The sequence below is a fragment of the Labeo rohita genome, chromosome 16 (genome assembly GCF_022985175.1).
Source record: "Labeo rohita strain BAU-BD-2019 chromosome 16, IGBB_LRoh.1.0, whole genome shotgun sequence".
Taxonomy (NCBI): Eukaryota; Metazoa; Chordata; class Actinopteri; order Cypriniformes; family Cyprinidae; genus Labeo; species Labeo rohita.
Window position 1 is genome coordinate 33080721 of NC_066884.1, and position 22240 is coordinate 33102960.

General features: G+C 36.4%; 1 protein-coding gene across 3 annotated transcripts in view; it reads left to right on the forward strand.

Annotated features, from left to right (window-relative positions):
• The window catches only part of bbs9 (Bardet-Biedl syndrome 9), a 169007-nt gene that overhangs the window by 26194 nt on the left and 120573 nt on the right, over positions 1 to 22240 (forward strand). The gene's annotated exons all lie outside the window — the stretch shown is intronic.

The window sequence follows — 22240 nt, forward strand, 5'->3', positions numbered from 1 at the left end:
AAATGTGAAGCACAGATATAGATAGTATTAAGGGCATATTTGGCAGAATCACTGATACGACCTAAAACATTAAGGCTTCTTATACTTGAAATAATTAACACTGGGTAATTCTAAACCCTAAGTAAATGGGATCCTAGGTGATTTTATTTTGCATTTCACACTGTCCATACTTTACTTAGAGTTAACATTTGATCCTGGTCATTCATAGTCTGACATGTCACACTGTACATTCCTAAACTTTGGGTTACTGTTATTATTTGCATATTTGCATTGTCCACAGTGATGACAAGATAAACACAAAACCACATTTGGTTTTTGACAATTGAACATGGGTAGGATACTAAATTTGGATGTGGAGCTGCATTGAGAATTCAATATCTTTCTGATTAAACCATACAGGGCCTTAAAAAAATTGGTTTCTTTTGAACCAAAAAGAACCAAAATCTAAAATCATATTAAGACTTTTATACTTCTTGAGTTATAGGCACACACATTTTTGGAAAAAAAGAATATTTATGACACTCAAACGGGTATGTCCTATGGAATTGTTATGATAGAGGGAAACAAGATACATTTATAGTTTCAGCATTACTTATTCTTCAGACATCTTGCTTTAAATACAATCAGTATCAGCTGTTTATAAAGTGACCAACATTTGGTTTTCACGCATTGAATGTGGGTAATATTCAACAATCTGAAAATGGAGCCTCATTGAGATGCCCATATCTCTGGGACTGAACGATGCAGGGCCTTGAAAATGAAGATTTCAAATGAAAAGTTTATTAAGAACTATAATCTAAAATCATATGACGATATGTTTAATACTTCTTGAGATATATTAACACAAACTGTAAAAAGAATTTTCATGGCAATCAGACAGGTGTGTTTAATACACTTGTTTTGACGGAAGGAAACAAGGTACATCTCTGCTTTCAACATTATTTCTACTTCAGACATTCCTCTTTAAAAGAAAAGAAGCATCATATTTTTGCACATTGACCCACACTGGGTTTTTAACTGTTGAAAATGTGTACAAATTAACGATTTACCCCTGGAGCCATATTGAAATTTCAATATCTCTGGAACCAAACCATGAAGATGCTAAAAGGAAAGTTTATTGAGACCCAATATCTAAAAGGACATTAAGATATATTTAATACTTCTTGAGTTACAGGCATGCAAACTTTGAAGTAAAAACTTGAAAAGTGCCATTTCCTCATTTTTGAATGGTCACAGTTCGCACATAATGTAACAAAGATTGCTGAAGTCAACGGACTTTACTAATAGAATTACCAATTTCTGTGTAAAATAACATTATCATGCTGCCATCTTTCTGAAGTCATTTTTACCTGCCTGTAGTTTGGCTCTGAATCTCAGGTGACATTTGCCATTTTGAGCCCCCTCTACAAAATAGTGGATTGCTCTGCAAATATTCATCCATGATATTTAATATTTTGGTCTTCATCACTATACGTCTATTTTTCTTCAGAAAGTGAAAAACCTTTGTTCAAGAAATCTGGGACCTTTGTCAAATCATTTCTACTTTTCTTGTAACAGCTGCTCTTGACTTGCTAAATGAACATTTACCAAAATGTCCCTGCAGTATGGGATTTACACTATCATCTACATCTATAATTTACTCAAGGCCAGTTCCAGGGTAGGTTCATGATCACTGTCACTGCAGGAACGAAGTATGATTTTTTTTTTTTTTTTTTTTTTTTTTTTTTTTTTGAGTGTGGCCGTAAGACTATGTCTGAGAAATTCAATTTGATGTTGGCCAACCAGAAGCCAGTGTTACATCACTGTAATGTTGAAGAGATGCCAAACCCTGACAAGCTCTTTACTTAGTTGTTCTGCTGAAAGACCTCTGTCTCATGTTTCACCAGACTTCCACATGTCATCTAGTCCAGCAACACAACAGCCTGAGCCATTAGAGCTTGGCAATGTGTAATGTATACTCAAGTCACACTCTCACACACACACACTCCCTCTGAGACACAGTAGAGGAGAATCACTTGTTTCACTCATTCTCTGCTCACTCACTGCTTTGCTATGGTTTGACCCATGACAAACTGAAATTGTGTCTTTATCTGAACCTTTAAGGGAACTGTACCTTACATTTTGTTATAGTCTCAGCTGATCAGGTCAGTAATTTGTGAAAACTCAGAATTACCAGCCCACAACTACTAAACCACATCTCAAGAAAATCAATGCCATGTGTTTTGGGGATGAAATTATCAGGGCTTGTAAAATATATTGCTAGACTTTGACATGATGTCGCCCTGGATGTGCTGGGCCAAACGTGTAGAGGATACTTCCTGCCCAATAGCCGAAATTTAGTATTCTCAGACTGCATTATTTTCTTCCGAAGTCAATGTACTAATACCGATATTTAGAAGTCATGCTTCTGAATATGCAGTACCACAGCAAAAATATATACTGAATAGGCTCACTAAATAAATATATATATATATATATATATATATTACTGAATACTGTACTTGTTAATTGTGTATTATGTGAGAGAACATACAAATATTGAGGGTAAATAGTCAACACAAGCTTCTGGTGAGATGTTGCTTACAACAATTAACTGTGTTAGGGAGTAGGTCCTCCAAAACAATTTCCACTCTTCTGGGAAAGATTTATATGAAATGTTGCAACATGGCTACAGGGATTGCATCCATTCAGGGATGAGGTCAGGCCAGGATGTTAGCATTGGGTCTTGGTTCAGGGTTGGCTTTCCTGTTCATCTTAAAAGTGTTTAGTGAGCTTCAAGTCTAGCCTTTGTGCGGACTAGTCTAGGTCTTCCACAGCAAATTTCTTTTTATGGAGATCTTGATTTATGTACAGGGGTGCTGCCATAATTAGGCAAAAAACGTGCCCTTCCCAAACTGTTGACACAAAGTTGGAATCACACAATTCTCTAGAATGTAATTGTATGCCGTAGCATCATGCATTAGGTTTGTATTCACTAAAATTAAGTAGCTAGCCAAACCTGTTAATTAGAAGGTGTGTTCACATACTTCTAGCCATTCATATATGGTTTATTTGAAAGAGAGTTTATTGATTTGTTGTCATACAGTTTAAACCTGAATAAGTGAGTAAACTGAAAATAATTGAGGTGAAACTGTGAGTCTTTGACAGCCTAGTATGACATGTTCACTAATGGCAATATTAATGCTCTTTATGATAAATTGTCAGCCTCTGAATTTCTGGCAATGAGGCAGCTCTTACAGCTCCCATGCACTGAAGAACCAATAGGACTGATGAACAGTTTTCTTTGACTTTTCGGGAGTACTACTCCACTTAATTACTTGATATTTGTCTCAAATCATTGTTGATATATGTACTGACTTGCATGAGAATGCTATTTGCATTTTAACATTAAATAAAATAACTGTTACCCATTGAAAAGCCAATAAATAAATGATTGATGCTTACTGGGATAAGAACAGCAATACTATGCAAACATAAACCATTGTAAATGACTTAGGAATAAGGAACTTAAACCTGTATTTGCATTTTTGAACATATTCCTGACATGCTTTTGATAATCATTCACTGATGATTAGGAATTTGTGCTATTGAAATAATCTTTAGACATGTAGACATGTTTTAATAACTTGTATGTGTTGAGGTGTTATTAAAGTGTCATATGGGCTCTCTTTTTTAGATTATTCAGCATGTCTGTAAGATTACACAGATGCTTTTCATCTTGTCATTTTTAAGGCAGCATAGATAATATCCCACAATCCTATGTGTGCTGATTGCCTGTTAGTTAGAACCACAATGGCATCTAATTGAGCACTATGTAAATGAATGAATTTCCTATTTTTCTTTTTATAATAAATTTCTACTGTGAAACTAGCAGTATTTGTTAATTGTATTTAAAATTTACTTAAATTTGTTCTAAAATTAGACGTTATGTTTTGCTTCCTTGAAAGCCTGTTTGAATGAAGTTTCCTATTAAGACACAAAAAAATAAATAAATAAAAAAAAATCTAAGATTACGAGATTAAAGTCGTAATATTTCGAGAATAAAGTCTAAATTACGAGAATAGTCAAAATACACTGACCAAAATTATAAATGCAACACTTTTGTTTTTGCCCCCATTTTTAATGAGCTGAACTCAAAGATTTTTTTCTGTGTACACAAAAGGCCTGTTTCTCTCAAATATTGTTCACAAATCTGTCTAAATCTGTATTAGTGAGGAAAAGTCTTAGATCTTTGAGTTCTTTGCAAAAACAAAAGTGTTGAGCTAATGAATAAAAAATGGGTTAAAATTTTGAGAATAAAATCAAAATACTATGAGAATAAAGTCAATATTTCAAGAATAAAGTTGAAATATTACCAGAATAAAGTCGAAATATTATGAGAATAAAGTCGAAAAGTTATGAGGATAAAGTCAATATTTTGAGAATAAAGATAAAATATTGCGAGAATAAAGTTGAAAAATTGCGAGAATAAAGTTGAAATACTACGAGAATAAAGTCAATATTTCGAGAAAAAAGATGAAATGTTTTAAGAATTTAAACTGTAGAAATTAAAGTTATAATATTTTAAGAGTATAGGCTATATTGCACATGCAAATGGCCCAAATTGAGAGCACTCTGAGAAGTTGTCAGGCCACTGGAATTTATTTAAATATTGTTGCGTCTGAGCATGCGGCATCATCTTACTGCCATGAGAAAGAGTCAATTTTAAGGACTTGCGGAAACAGCTTCATATCAAGAATATGATATTCATTATAGGACTGAACGGGAACAGCTTTTTATCTTAACATCAGCTCACACGCCCAATCGACATTCCTTTGGGGGGGGGGGGGCGCTGGCGCTGTAGCTCACTTATTTAACCCTTTTTAATACTACAAATATGTGAGTTTATTAGCAGAAATCATACCATGTGTCATATTCGTAAGGACAGTATGCTTGGAAATAATATTTCATGTCTTCGATTGCATTTGTTATTTGTAGTTCACCAGCCCCTCTTTGTGCTTTTGGTGGCTACTTTTCAAATAAAACAAAGTCTCAGCTTTCAAAATCAGTTATAGCGAAAAACAAACTTACAATAATGTGTTTTTTTAAGATCTTTAATGTGGCGTGACAAATCGCTGTATTAATGTGAATCAGTTCATTAAATTATACTGTTTCTTTGTGAAAATTCCACCACCTACTCCGCGAAAACATCTGTGGCGTCCAATCTTTCATTCCTCATATGTATTTAATTAAAAACAACAAAAAAACATTCTAAAGGTTGAAGTGGACTGCAACTCGTTAACATAAGTTATATTGTTGTCTTTTCTGAGGTAGGCTATGTAACGTTAAATGACTATTCACAAGCTGTTATATTCTCGGTATAATACAGTAAATGATTGGACATAATATTTAACGTCTTCCATTTATTATTTGTAGCACGCCAGCCACCCAGTAATCATAATAATTTTGTGGTTTGTTGCTTTTACCACAGCTCAGCTTTCAATTTCTGTCAATTTTATCATGAAATACAAATTATAAATGTGTTTATTTCAAGTTTATAGCAAGATATAAAAGTGAAGGAACATCATAATGCATGAAAAAAAAGAATATAGCCTAATTTAATGAAACAAATGTCTCATTATTGTAATCGAAAAGATGGTTGACCTACATGCCTCCTAAACTGAAGCCAATACAGTGATCTGTCACACCACATCAAAGAGCGTGAAAAACACATTATTGTAAGACATACTGTTTGTATTTTACTATAAAATTGACAGAATTTGAAAGCTGAGACTTTGGAATTTCTCCCAGTGCTCCCAATCTCGGCCATTTGCGTGTGCAATAGGCTAGAATATACTCTTCAAATATTATAACTTTAATATTGTAATTGCTATGAATTAATTCTAGTAATTTTGACTTTATTCTCGAAACATTTGGAAAAATGGAAAACAATTTTTTCTCAGAATTACAATGTTATTCTCATAGTATTTCAACTTTATTCTCAAAATATTACAACTTTAATCTCGTAATCTTAGATGATTTTTTTATTTATTTATTTTTTACGTGGCACTAAAACATTATCGTATCCTATAGAGGTATCTATGTACAGAAATGCTGTCTCAGTTTAAGTCAATCACTGACTGGGTGGCTCAGTCCATCTGACATCACTTGGTGAGTTGAGCTGACATTAAGATAAAAATATATGAAATATTGTAAAATATCTTTTGTTTTGGCAAGAAAACCAAAAAACAAATTGACTTATATTTAGAAACAAAAAAATATCCTGTATCCTACGGCTGATTTTCCCACCCAGCGTGAGGAGGTCTATGTGGATAGCATTGTTTTCAGTTTTCTCATTACTGTGAAAATATATTTTTGCTGTGAATTGGCCCTTAGGGGTTAAGTGAAAAATCTCAGTGTAGTATGGTTTTGTGATACTATTTCAATACCAATTGTCAAATTCTTTATGGTGCTCATGAAAGAAAGTAGGCATGCCTTTGTTGCATTTGTAAGTTGTTGATGGAAGTGAAGGAAGTGTTTTTAGGGGTTTCACCTAACAAACTCCCTTCAGTCAGCTCAGGAATGTAAATATAGGAGACCACAAGATAGAGGTGCTGAAGCAGAGAATATTTCCTATGCTCCTGTCTCGTTGCATTTATATTCATGTGCTTTTGTTGTGATGGGCCGTGCTTTGTCAGTCCCAGATGAGCCAACTCATTCAGCTTAAGTTCTGTACTGTTTCCAAACCCACAGTCAATATTTGAAGAAGGTTTAACCGTAAAGTATGTGGTTTCTTTTTTGTGTGTTTTGTTGTTTTTTCACAAATTACTGCTAGCTTTATTCCATGACCTAGTGCAACCACAGAATACTATAAAAAAGCACATCACTCACTAATAATGGGTGAAATACTCAAGTTTAATTACACTTAAGTGTTCTTATCAATACTTTACAGAATTATAGGTAATATTTTTTTCACCTTATCTGACATCTGCCCTCAGGTTCATCACAATGCATTCTGAGATTGCCTTATCCATGAAGGGTAAATGCATTAGAATTTGGCCAAAATGAGGTATCTTAAAAGGTGTTATGATCCTCTTTTTATCGAGAGCAAACATATGATGCCATAAAATACATGCAGCATGCAGCTTTTGGAATGAAAAGATGTATTAGCAATGGGTTACATATTATTTGTCTTGGAATATCATTAAAAAAGAGAATGGGATAGAATGAATAAATAACAGCAGAATTGCTCTGTGTGACTGGTAAGCATTGCTTAATTAGCAGTGTTTGCTTCTCAGATCACCAGCACATGACTGTATCTCTCTTGTGTCTTTTGAGTGGAGCTCAATGTGTGCTCAGTTTGGAAACTCCATGTGTCCTCTTCAGTAAGAGAGGCTTAGATCAGCTGTGACTGACAGACCACTCTTAACCTCATCAGCTGTGATGGACAGTTCAGGTGGAGTTGAGACCTGAGAGGTGGATGGATGAGGACCTTATGTCACATCTCTCACTCTTTGCATCCCCTTTTAAAGCACATTTTCCAAAACATTATTCTTTGCACATTTTAAATTTATTAAAGAAAAAAACACTGAAAAAGGATTTTATTTAAATTTACTCATGCATACTTTGATGTAAAAAAAATATTTTGAATTTTGAAATGTGTTGTACCTCAGATTTGTGAAATGTTCACCTGGCAAAGTGTTTGTCAAAAAGAGTAGTAACCACAATTAACTGTCAGGTTTCTTCAACTTTTACCCAGGACAACAAAAAAAAAACTATATAGGGGGCACTACGTTTTTTTTCAACCGATCTCCCGGGGCTCTAAAGTGCGACTATTTCAGTCGCATTTAACTACAACATGCAAATATGGAAAAATATTGAGGCGCACCAGTCAGCATATTTGTGTTTGCGTTCAAGAGAGCTTCAAAAGTTTCTACACCATGTTTGTGCTGCTGTGAGTAATGTATGAAAATTATACATTAGAACAAAAACACGATGTAAATAAAAGAAAATTTATTTTTTTTGAGGAAAGCATTTGAGGAAAGCATTTTAGGATTTTTCTCTATATAATGGACTGATATGGTGCCCTGAGTTTGAACTTCCAAAATGCAGTTTAAATGTGGCTTCAAACGATTCCAAATGTGGTTGTAAACAATCCCGGCCGAGGAAGAAGGGTCTTATCTAGCGAAACGATTGGTTATTTACATTTAAAAAATACAATTTAAATACTTTTTTAATCTCAGACACTCGTCTTGTCTTGCTCTCCCTGAACTCTGTGTATTCTGGCTCAAGACAGTTAGGGTCGAAAAACTCCCTCAATTTCAAAAATAATTTCAAAATCATCCTATATCACTGCAGAAGTACCGATCCAGTCTTTACAAAGTGAACATGCAAAGAAGATCAAAAACCCTCAACAAAAAAGGGAAAACAGTGATATAGGACGGTTTTAAAGTTGAGGGAGAAAATACGATCAGAGTTTTTCGACATACCCTAACTGTCTTGAGCCAGAATACACAGAGATAAGGGAGAGTAAGACAAGTTGAGCGTTTGACATTAAAAAGTATATAAATTGTATTATTTTTATGAAAATAACCAATCGTTTCACTAGATAAGACCTTTCTTCTTCAGCTGGGATCAACTACCGCATTTGGGATCATTTGAAGAAGTATTTAAACTGCATTTTGGAAGTTCGAACTTGGGGCACAATAGCAGTCCATCATATGGAGAAAAAGCCTGAAATATTTTCCTCAAAAAACATAATTTCTTTACGACTGAAGAAAGAAAGACATTAACATCTTGGATGACAAGGGGGTGAGTACATTATCTGTAAATTGTTGTTCTGGAAGTGGACTTCTCCTTTAAGGGAGTCTGCAAATGTGATATTGATTTGGGCCAGGGGTCACCAAACTTGATCCTGGAGGGCCGGTGTCCTGCAGAGTTTAGCTCCAACTTGCCTCAACACACCTGCCTAACATTTTCAAGTATACCTACTAAGACCTTGATTAGCTGGTTCAGGTGTGTTTGATTAAGGTTGGAGCTAAACTCTGTAGGATACTGGTCCCCCAGGACCGAGTGTGGTGACCCCTGATTAAGGCTAATACAACAGTTTAATAAACAAGAAGTTAATATTAAGTGACTTACATTGACTATAAAAATATTGTCTGATTTTGCCAAAGTCCTAGAGTTTTGTTTATGAATGAACGTGCGCTTTTAAACGAATATGAGTCAATGATTCAAATACCCATTTATAAAGACTGTCACTTACTTAGTTCCTTGAATCAGTCATTTAACAAATCAATTGAATGAATGATGCAGTGATAAACTCAGTGACTTGTCGCCACCTACTGGCAGTTTTAGTTTGATTTTTAAAGTATCATTTCAGTTATTTAAATTATTTCAATCCATCAGTCAATATTTCTGTTTTTCAAAATGTTATAATTAAAACATTAATCTCACATTGTTATGAATTGTTATGAATATAAACAGATATGAATATAAACAATGAATATGAACATTATTATGAGTATAAAACATCCATGTCACCTCTAAGCCTCAATAAACATCTGTAAATATACCTACAGGCCATTTTTATGTTTTTCTGTGCCACCTCTGTAGTGCAAATTAATTTTGTTTATATTGATTTCTTTTGATTGGTAACTTCTAACTCTGCCTGTTCTTATTCGATTTGTTTGAATAATAAATTTTAAATAGCTTATACATATAAATGTTTTAATATGACATAAAAGATGACATACTTTTAGTAAAATAGTGGCATTGCAAAGGTTAAAAACAAATAAATGCTTCTCTAAATCACTAAATCACCCCCACCCCAACAGTGGGGGCCCAATAGCAAATTCAGTGCACAGTGCCCAGAAATCCTAGTCATGGCCCTGGATACAGGAAGCATTCTGCTATCTTTAAAATCCCAAATAGTGCAGCTTTACAATGACAAGGGGGAAGAATCAAATTCCAAAATAGATCTTTGTGTTAAACCAATCAGTCTTGACTCAATGTGTTTTAGTAGCTTTAGGGGCCGTTCACGTCGCATCTGAAAATATGTGGAAAACACCAGCCGTGCCGCTTTCTCCTTTTTCTGCCGTATTAAAATACAGAATGTGAGCACCGAGAGCCAGAGAGAGACAAACAAATGTAACATAAAAGGTTGATACTTAATACAATTCAAATCCGAACGAAATGGCGCAATAAATATGCTAATGACATTTGAAAACTACTTTCCCTTGAAAGAAGTTGGTAACATTGCTCACCACAAGTGTTGTGACTACATCACTTCTGTTATGAGCCCGCTTGTAGCGTGTCTCCATTTGAAATAATGAACTTCAGCACACAAAAGACGCAACATGTGAACGACCCCTTAAAGGGGTCATTGGATGCAAAGTTCACTTTTACATGTAGTTTGAACATTAATGTGTGTTGGCAGTGTATGTACATATCTACCCTATAATTATAAAAATCCATGCAGTGGAACGTGCTAGTTAGCAAGTTTAACGGCTAAATGCGGCTGAAGTAAACAGGCTCGTCACTCCACAAAGAGAAGAGAGGGGCGGGGCGAGTAGAGCTCATTAACATTTAAAGCATCCTCGACCAGAACAGGATGATTTTTGCACAGCTGATTTTGGCAATGTAAAAAAAGGTGTTATTTACACTACCATTGAGAAATTTTAACCAAAGCATGTTATAGACTTTTCATTAAGACCCTAAAGAATTATATCAACTTGGGCATCCGATGACCCCTTTAATAAGCCGATATCTCAGCAGGTACTAAATAGAGATACTTTTTCTTGTTTCATTTATATTTCTTTGTTCTACTAATTTAATTTATTTAAAGTGCTGTGTTTTCAGAATTGGTATCATGAACCATCAAATTTTACCTGTATTGATACCACTACTGAAGCTACCATTATAGAACATAGTGTTGGACGATATGCTCAGTTTTTATATCATCCTATCGTCAGCCTGTGAGATCACGAATACACGATATTATCATGCTAATTTATTTAATTATTTACTTATTACTTATTACTTGGTTTCATTGCCCGAAACCAGCTCCAGCATAAGGCTAAAAGCAGCCAAATGTTTTTAATATGACTTAATTTGTATTTAACATGATAACAATTTAATAGAAACATTGTAGGTTACTAATTATAATGCTTACATTTCCTTAGTTATTCAAAAAGCAGCTTCAGAAAACAAGCAGAGGCATCAGCAACAGGCGATATCTTTGACTATCGTCGATACAGGATAATATCGTTCAACGGCACAATCCTAATAGAACATGCACTGTTATAATCTTATATAGGCCTGTGTTTGCTGGTATTCAACAGTTTGTTATTCAGAAAGCAGCATTTCTGGCAGTAAACATACTTCATATTCGGATGGGATACGTTTTTCCCAACGGACGTTAGAGAAATTTCTTTCACTGACTTAAACCTACCATTTGTCAATAAAACACAAGACATAACAGGCAGATACAACTACAGTCATAATTTATTCAAAAAGTATAAATATTCCAAGTCTTCCGAAGCAAAATGATTGATTTGTGAGAAGGAATAGACACAGTCGGCGTCTCCATCCGCCGTAAAGCTCATCAGAAGCCTTACGTCAGCCTTGGTTGTGTAATGCTATTGGCTCCTGTGTGTCTCGTGACCGACTATGTCATGTTACGGGAGTACCTTTTTAATACCTATTTGAGATGTGAGCCTGTTAATGAAGCAGGATCATTTTCAGTAATGAAAACCTTATGTTTTACTCTCTTCTTTGCATAAAAGATATCGTATGGCTTCAGAAAGACGGAATGCTGTAACAGGACTTATTTGTAATGGTTTATACTGCTTGTTTATGGTCAGTTTTTGCAATAAATACCTGTGACTGCATTGTTATTAGGGGCCAAGCACCAGAGGTGCGGTGGCACCTATTGTATCCGTTGGCGTTATTATTATTCCGCTTCTTCTTCTTCTTCTTCCTCTTCCGCCGCAAGTCTATGGTAGCCCATAGAACCACTTGCGGGAAAGTCGTATAATTTTGCACACTGATAGAGGACAGTCCCAACATTAACCATAGCAAGTTTGGAGTCTCTAACTCAAACTCTCTAGCGCCACCACTTGTCCAAACTTTCAAAAGATTTATGCTAATAACGTTTGAACCGTAAGCCACACAACAAAAATTCTTTTTTCCTCTGATTCCTTGGCTTATGCCGAGTCGAATGGACACCAAAATTCAAAAATCGTAAGGTTTAGTTTTTTCGCTATTCTCAATTGTTCGTAAAACCTACTTTTTCGAACTCGTCCTAGGCCGTTGCACCGATTGTCACAAAAATTTATCCAGATCATCTTCAGACCATGCTGGCAAAAAGTTATGGAATTCAAGTCGATTCGTCCAGCCGTTCACGAATAACACGCGAAAGAATTCTACGAAAAGCTAGCAAAAATCAATGTGAGGCTATATCTCCGTAATAGTTTGTCATATTGACACCAAACTTGGTGTGTGTTATAACAAGCATGACCTGAGGCTACCTGCAGTGTTTCGGTGCAGTGCCCCCTAGTGGTCAGGAGATACGAAAAATGGCTATTTTTCTTTATAACGTCTGAATGATTTGTCCAAAAATCACAAAACTGGTCTCTTTAGATTCGGTGTGTCATACCGAGTCAAACCATATCCAATTTTCCCATGTCAGCCATTTTGGATGTCGGCCATTTTGAATTTAGCTTTAAAATGCTGTATCTTGAGAACGGATTAGCGTATTGTTTCGACATTAATTACAAAAATGTTCGGCACCATGCCCTGAATGTACATAAAAATTTTGGGGCCAGCGCCACCTTGTGGTCAAAAGTTATAACGAAATTTCAAAAAATGCTAATAACTTTTGCGTACATTAGCCTATTGAAATGAAACTGATTTTGATAGATTCCTTCGGTCATGCTGAGAACACCGATACCAATTTTGCCAATTTTGGCTGAACTTCCCGTCCGCCATTTTGATTCATGTTGAAAACCTACTTTTTCGAACTCCTCCTAGACCGTTAGTTCAATTTTCACCAAATTTGACTCAGATCATCTTCAGACCATGCTGACAAAAAGTTATGGATTTTGTGTCGATACACGAAACCGTTTTCGTTTAGCGCATCAACAAATTTACTGGAAAGACGCCAAATTGTATCCGAGTCTGTATCTCTGCAAATCTTTGACATATTGACACCAAATTTTATATGTGCTATTGTCACCACACTCTGACCAAGCCACATCGATTTGGTAACAGTGCCACCTATGGGTCAGAAGTAATACGCCATTCACTAAACATTAATAATGAAATTTACAAAAATGCTAATAACTTCTGTTTACATTAGCCTATTGGAATGAAACTGATGCCAATAGATTCCTTGGGTCAAGTCGAGAACAGTGATACCCATTATGCCGAAATTGGCCAAACTTCCTGTCTGCCATTTTGATTAATGTACAAAACCTACTTTTCGAACTCCTCCCAGATTTTTAGTCCTATCTTCATCAAATTTGACTCAGATCATCTTCAGACTATGCTGGCAAAAAGTTATGAATTTCGTGTCGATATACGAAACCGTTTTCGTTTAGCGCATCAACAAATGGAAAGATGCCAAACTACATCTGAGGCTGTATCTCTGCAAAGCTTTGACATAATGACGGCAAACTTTGTGTGCGTCATTGTCATTTCACACAGAACACGTCACATCAATTTGAAAACAGCCAAAATTTGTGTGTGTCATTGTCAGCTCACACAGAATGCATCACATCAATTTGAAAACAGCACCACCTGTTGGTCAAAAGTGATAAGCCATTAAATTATATTATTGGTTGTATTTATGATTTTTCAGCCATTTCAACTGATATCATCCTAAAATGACTTTAGTTAATCATTGTTACAGTCGGTCTGTTGCTCCTTGCCATGCTTAGCTCCTCATTCTGCCTCTGTTGTGCTTGGCCCCGCAATTGCTGCTTGCAGCTATATTTTACATTTATATTTTTTTATTAGGGCCCGAGCACCGGTGGTGCGAGGACCCTCTTGGAATTGCTCTGTTTATTATTATTATTATTATTATTATTAGGGCCCGAGCCCTAAAAGGGCGAAGGCCCTATTGTTTTCCTTAGGATTTTTTATTATTATTCTTATTATTATTTTTTGTCAAGGTTTTGGGGGGTTTTGAGGCCCTTAACATGCTCAAAAACTCTTGAAAATTTGCACACACCTTGGAATCTGCGGCCATTAGGGCCGGGCAGAGATTGGTACACGGGCGTGGCAAGGGGACTCTACAGCGCCCCCTGGAATTTGAAGGGTCATATATCACACATACTTGCACTTACACAAATGAAACTCAGTACACATATAGAACTCATCAATCTGAACAACTTTCGCTCTCTATGGCATTAGCTAATCCCAACAGGAAGTTGGTTATTCTGGGTTTTGTCAAAAACCCATGCTCTGGAATTTGATATACTAGTCCTAGGTTTTTTACCCAATTGCCACCAAACCTGGTCAATCTGATCTGAAGACATTGGGGATGAAAAATTGTGAGGGGATTTTTGATATCTCGAACGGTTTGGCCGTGGCGAGGCGTTGAAATTATGGCGAGAAATGAGAAACAGGAAATGGCTAATAACTGTTGCACACATTGTCTGATTCTGCTGAAACTTCAGCAGTTTGTTTGTTGTATGATGCCGATCAGATAGATGTGACTATTAGGAGTCAAAGTTATAGCGCCACCAACTGGCAACAGGAAGTGTGTCTCTTTTAAAAATGCTTTGATATCACATGGTTATTTTTACCCGATTTGCTTCAAACTTCATCAGAATAATGTCAAAACACGGCCGATGACAATCTGTAAAGGGGTCGTTGATACATTAAATGCTGTTGTCATGGCAACGTGTCAAACTTTAACATTTGTTTCCTGTGTTTTTGGGGCACTTAATAAGCTTAGATTTTCATGAAACTCAACACACACATCAGTATTAATGGTAGTTAGACACTGGCAAAAGCTCATAAATGGGTGTGGAGGAGGCGCTCTATAGCGCCACCTTTTGTCAAAAGTGGGGGGGTTACTTTGAGCTACACACACCAAACTCGGTATGTATATTTATCTCATCAAGCCGGACAACTTTCTAATTTACATCCATTAGCTGCGACCAACAGGAAGTCTGCTATTTTGATTTGAATGTGGATTTTTGGAAAAATATAGCTGTGAACAAATGAATACTACTCCTACAAAAAACAATGAATTTACACCAGACTTAGTCAACATGATGCCAACATACTGAAGATGTTAAATTGTGAGTGGATTTGGGATATCTTCAACGGTTGATTTATGGTGAATTATTAAAGTAGCAGTAAAAAAACATGACCGTAATTTTAAAATGCAGCATCCAAACACTTCAAAAATTTTTACATACATAGAACTAGTCATTCTGAGTAATAAATGCTTACTTCCATCGATATAAAATAGTCTACAAAAAATAGAAAATTAATAAACTATTCAACATCTTCTCTCACTCTAACTCTCTCACTCTAACTCTGTGTGTGGGGGAGGGGTGGACTGTGCCTGAGTGCTTGTGTGTATGTGTGTGCGTGACAGAGAGAGAGAGAGAGAGAGAGAGACAGAGTGCATTTACAGTGCATTATGCTAAATCTTCACAACTTTTTACATATGGAAAAACAAGTCATTGTTAGGAAATATGTTTATCATGTTTTTAGAGACTGCAAAAAGATTTAAAATATCACAGATGTAAACTGGCAGATGAAGACTGTAATACCGAGTATGAACACAAGATGACCTCATAGGATAAAGAATCTTTTTCAGCTCATTCTCAGTCTATCAGAATGATTTAAAAGCGTTTTGCTTTTAACCGTTTCATTGCTGTGACACTTCAATCCAAACTGGTACAGGGATACTGTTAATGCATGTGCCCGGTGGGCACCAATTTTCTGATGGCACCAGGGTTGCGGATGCACTGGCGGCGAGGGCCCGTCATCGCTGCTTGCAGCTATATTTATTTTTATTCTTCTTCTTCTCCAAAATGAATCGCATTTTTGAGGGCCTAAACATGCCCGAAAAGTCATGAAACTTTGCACACACATCAGACCTGGCGAAAATTTACGTCTGATATGGGTTTCAGAAGTGGGTGTGGCAAAATGGCTCGACAGCGCCACCTATTCACTTTCTATGAAGTGCCCCTCCCGCTATGTTTCACGTACATGTATGAAAATTGGTAAGCACATGTAACACACCAATACCCACAAAAAAGTCTCTTGGAGGAAAATCCGAAACCCAACAGGAAGTCAGATATTTTTCATTTTCTCAGCAAATTTTGTGTCATTTTTGCCATTTCCATGCGTCGTATTAAAACGAACTCCTCCTAGAGATTTATTCGGATCAACACCAAATTTGGTCAGTCTAATCTAAAGCCCTTTGTGACGTTAAATTGCGAAGATCTAGAGTTTTCGTTGGAGGGCGTGTCCGTGGCGGCCTGTCAAATTTCGATGATTCGCCATGAAAATCGAAGTTGTTATAACTCAGCCATACAATGTCTGATCTGCCCCAAATTTCACAAGTTTGATAAGAGTCCAGTCCTGAACACATGCCCAAAGTCATATTCAGTTTTAGTCATAGCGCCACCTGCTGGCAACAGGAAGTGACAAGTTTTACTCTGTAACGACTCGTCCTAGAGATTTATTCAGAACAACACCAAATTTGGTCAGTCTACTCTAAAGCCTTTGCCATGTTAAATTGTGAAGATCTTGAGTTTTCGTTGAAGGGCGTGTCCGTGGCGGCCTGACAAAGTTCGATGTTTCGCCATGGAAATACAAGATGTTGTAACTCGGCCATAAAATGTCCGATCTGCCCCAAACTTCACACGTTTGATAAGAGTCCTGGCCTGAACACATCTAGAGGCCAAAATTCAGTTATTATCATAGCGCCACCTGTTGGCAACAGGAAATTTCTTATTTTACACTAACTTAAACATGCAATGTCTGATCTGCCCCAAACTTCACATGTTTGGTAAGAATACTTGCCTGAAGACATCTAAAGACCAATATTCAGATATAATCATAGCGCCACCTGTTGGCAACAAGATATGTAATGTCTTACACTAGCTCAAGCATACTATGTTCAATCTGCACCAAACTTCATATATTTGATAAAAGTGCTGGCCTGAACACATCTACATGCCAATATTCAGTTATAGACATAGCGCCACCAACTGGCAGCAGGAAGTTTGGCACATATAAATGACTTTGACATATTCCTCCTAAATTTACTATGTGAAAAGCATAGTGCCCACCATTCACCACCGATCGGCAATGAGCCCGGGTGCGAGGGCCCTTTCATCGCTGCTTGCAGCTTTAATTTATATTATATTTATATTATATTAATTTTATTTATATTTTTATTTGTTTTATATTGTTCAGAAGTGGGTAGGTTTAGGGTAGGGGCTGGGTAGGTGCTCGAATAAAGGTATACATCATTAAATAAAGACAAACAACTGAAAACAGTGGAGGACCCTGCAGGTCGAAAAGTGACGCTAAAAGGATACCCCTGTGCACTGAAAAAAGCCACACCAAGGGGTCCAGACCGAGCGTCAATGTGTTACAAATTGGGAATGAGAATGTGTTGAAAGTTTAGTCCCATCTTTGACTGAGCGCTTCTCCTAATGTTTTTATTTTATTTTTATTTTTTGGGTGCTGCACGTTTCAATAGGGATGGTATCTGAAAGAAAAAGTAATAGGGCTATAATAATATTTATTAAGCAGAGCGAAATCGTGGAAAGTTCAAAGACTGCATAGATTTATCTGTTCAGTTATTTGGGTTTATTATTAGGGGTGGGAGAAAATATTGATGCATCGTGATTCTCTCTTCAACAAACATTTCAGAATCAATTCTGAGCTTGTTTTTCCCCACAAATGGCATGTGTGTTTGTTAGAAACAATTGTGACGTGCCTAATTGCACAGAATAAGCGCTGTAAGATACGTGTGCATTGCTTGACAGTGTATGCATCCACCCGCTGTCATTTCAGTGTTTTACTTTAGATATGCTTTTATTTATGTTGTTTGGAATGCAGTACGTGTTAATGCAAGAACCTCACATACTGACGGACTTTTGAGTGCTTATTGTATTTATCCTGAAGCCACAGGAAATGGGATCAAGCGCATCCACTATAAATATGTCTAAATTCATATAATTTTTGTTTAACTGCACAACGACTTTATGTAATTTCAGTGCTTATCTCCATTAAAGGAGAAGTTCACTTTCAGAACAAAAATTTACAGATAATGTTCTCACCCCCTTGTCATCCAAGATGTTCATGTCTTTTTTTCTTCAGCTGTAAGGAAATTATGTTTTTTGAGTTAAACATTTCAGGATTTTTCTCCATATAATGGACTGCTATGGTCCCCCGATTTTGAACTTCCAAAATGCAGTTTAAACATGGCTTCAAATTATCCCAAATGTGGTTGTAAATGATGCCAGCCAAGGAAGAAGGGTCTTATCTAGCGAAACGACTGGTTATTTTCATTAAGAAAATACAATTTAAATACTTTTTAATCTCAAATGCTCGTCTTGTCTTACTCTCCCAGAACTAGTTGACTAGTATAGTTCCTAGCCATATCGACCTAGAAAATTGCAACTTTTCATTTTTCGTCCGTCTTTGTACATGATGTAACTATCAAGTTTTAAATAGGAAAAATATTCAGAATCAGAATCAGAACAGCTTTATTGCCAAGTATGCTTACGCATACAAGGAATTTGTTTTGGTGTCACAGGCTTCCAGTGCACAGAGACGACAACAACAACACAGAAAAATAATAATAAGTTGAGAATAAAAAAATACACACATGTAAATATAAATAGACAAAAATGGCAATATAAGATTTAAGAAAATAAATTAATTGTATATACAGTTGTGCTACAGATGATAGAAAAAGAATAGATTAGAATAGAATAGAATAGAATAGAATAGAATAGAATAGAGTAGAATAGAATAGAATGAGATGCCTGGATGTACTGAGATGTAGGTGGTAACAAATAAATATAAGGTTATTATTTTAACTGTTCATAAGGTATATTGCCCGAGGGAAGAAACTGTTCTTATGTCTGGCTGTCCTGGTATGTGTGGCTCTGTAGCGCCGACCAGATGGCAAAAGTTCGAAAAGGGGATGACATGGATGTGAGGGATCCAGAGTGATTTTCTGAGCCCTTTTCCTCACTCTGGATGTATACAGTTCTTGAAGGGTGGGCAGGGGAGCACCAATAATCCTCTCGGTAGTCCAAACTGTTCTCTGTAATATTCTGGTGTCTGATTTTGTAGCTGAGCCAAACCAGACAGTTATTGATGTGCAAAGAACAGATTCATTGACAGCTGAGTAGAACTGTTTCAGCAGCTCCTGCGGCAGGTTGAACTTCCTCAGCTGTCGAAGGAAGTACAACCTTTGCTGGGCCTTTTTTTGCAATGGAGTCGATGTGAGTGTCCCACTTCAGGTCCCGGGAGATAATGGACCCTAGGAACTTGAATGTCTCCACTGCAGCCACAGTGCTGTCCATGATGCTGAGAGGGGGGAGTGCAGGGGGTTTTCTCCTGAAGTCTATGATCATCTCCACTGTTTTGAGTGTGTTGAGCTCCAGGTTTGAAAATCTTGCTAAGCTCAATGATCTATGATCTATGCTAAGCTATGCTAAAAGTGCTACCGCCAGACTTAGTGATCGGCTGAATGGTTTCGAAAACGTTAAAACTCAACTGTTTAACTCTAGGGGAGTTGGAAAATTAGCCTATTTTCAAAAAAGTGGAGTGTTCCTTTAATCCAGCCATCACACTGTGCTATGTTTTATTAAAAACTGTTTTCGAATTATCTCATGTATTCAAGCAGAGATATTCAGAAGGACTCAAATATATTCAGATACACACCTCTTTGAACAGTTTATATATGTTGTTATAATGCATGAAGACATAAACCTAACACTCAGTTATGACCATGACCTCAGCTTAACAGATCAAAAGTAAGTGTAAGTGCTGAGAGGGCAGAAATCATATGTGCCTTAAAGGTCAAAGACCCTTAGAACATCCCCCTATAATCCTCACAACAGACACTCATGGTGCACCTAGCTGCTTTTGTCAAAGGAATTCTTATCTAAGTGCTTTTGTGCTGTGTGTGTTCTGCATGCTGTTTCTAATGCATGTCATGAATTCCAAAGGTGGGCTACTGTCAGCGCAGGTCAAGAGAGGTCAGCACAAATGGCCTTAATTTAACCACCTAGAATCTACAAGAGTTTAAAAAAGGGGTGTCATGCTTTCTGCCAGCTCAAACTGACGCCAGCAGCGTGGCGGCTGAGCTTGTGTGTTGTGCAAGGGACAAGAGAGCCTGATGGTCTACTGTTTGCCCACGGCAGTGAGATGGAAAGGTTAAAAGCCTGCCCTCCCAGGGAGCGAGCTTTTAAAGCACATAGAAAGTGCTGATGCCCGATGAGCTGATAGGAGCACAGACAGAGAGAGTGTGTGAGTGACAGTCAGGCGTTGTGTGTGTGTATGTGTGTACTGGGGGGCCAGACACTTAATCTAAGTGCTCGGCAATCAAGCATTACCGCGGGTCAGTCACCTGTGTGAATGCAACTCACTGTGGACACACAAAACACTAAACCTGGAACAGATCATGTTGCTAAAGACAGAGATACAACACAAACCAATTGAAGAAATGATAAAGCCATAAGCTCTGCATTAAGGAGCCTTGTTAACTGTGGTAAAATCACTCAAATGCACAGCTTTGAGTGGATTTTTGGTATGGCTGGATGATTAATTGTAATAAAACTGATATGGATTAGTATGATTGTCAAATCACAAAGGCTGTGATTTGATTAAATAAATATATGCTGCACAAAACAATGTTTATTTACACATGATCCGCTGTTTTCAGTGTCTCAGATTGGCTCAGATCACAGTAAATTGCTGGTCCACACAAACTCCATCTCTACATCTGCTCTGAGTTTGGGTTGCCTATAACGTGCATTTGGAAACACAACATGCGCCAACCATCTTCCACTTCAACTTAAAATGAGAAGCGCTTATAAACCAGCTATTGTCAACAAAAGAAAACTTTAAGGTTTTCCTGTGGTCTTCCACTAATGTAAACGTTCTGCAATTAAGGAGTTAAAATAGCCATAAGTATTAGTTTTGAAATTTTACAAGTGTCCTATAAAATACAAAAGAAATAGTGATTATTATAAATCTTAAATACTTGTTTATTTTATTTTACAGTGAATATTACAATAGTAATATTGTAATATTCTTGCAATATTGCAATATTTCTTTTTGTGTTTAAAATTTTCCCCCCCAGAAAAATCAGTTACATTTTTTTTTTTAAATGTCACCATAATTCTTATTTTTCAAAAACTGCAACAGGATCAGTAATAAGAATATGAATGTTCAATAAATTGCAGGAGAAGTCCACTTCCAAAACAAAAATTGACAGGTAATGTACTCACCCCCTTGTCATCCAAGATGTTCATGTCTTTCTTTCTTCAGCTGTAAAGAAATTATGTTTTATGAGGAAAACATTTCAGGATTTTTCTCCATATAATGAACTGCTATGCTGCTATAGTAGTTTAAATGTGGCTTCAAACGATCCCAGCTGAGGAAGAAGGGTCTTATCTAGCGAAATGATCAGTTATTTTCATTAAAATAATACAAATTATATACTTTTTAATGTCAAATGCTCGTCTTGTCTCACTGTTTGAACTTGCCTGAACTGTTTTTTTCCAAGTCATGACAGTTAGGGTATGTCGAAATATTCCCATCTCATGTTCTCCCTCAACTTCAAAATCGCCTTATATCGCTGTTTTAACTTTTTTGTTAAGGGTGTTTGATCTTCTTTGCATGTTCACTTTGCAAAGACTGGGTCGGTACTTCTGCAGCGATGTAGGATGATTTTGAAATGATTTTTGAAGTTGATGGAGAAAATGAGGGAGTTTATCGACATACCCTAACTGTCTTAATTAAAAAGTATTTAAATTGATTTTTTTTTGCTTTGGATTAATGCATTAATAGAATGTGTAAAATTTTATAACAGCTTCTACCTTGGTTCCTCCAATAAGACATTAGAATCAAAACTATGTTCTAAAAACATTTAAAATATGATTCTCATGTGTAAGGTGGAATGTGTTTTTATTTACCTCTAAAAATTGTGAAGGGTAATGTATAAAGAAAATGAAGTATGTTTTTAGGATCATTAATATTA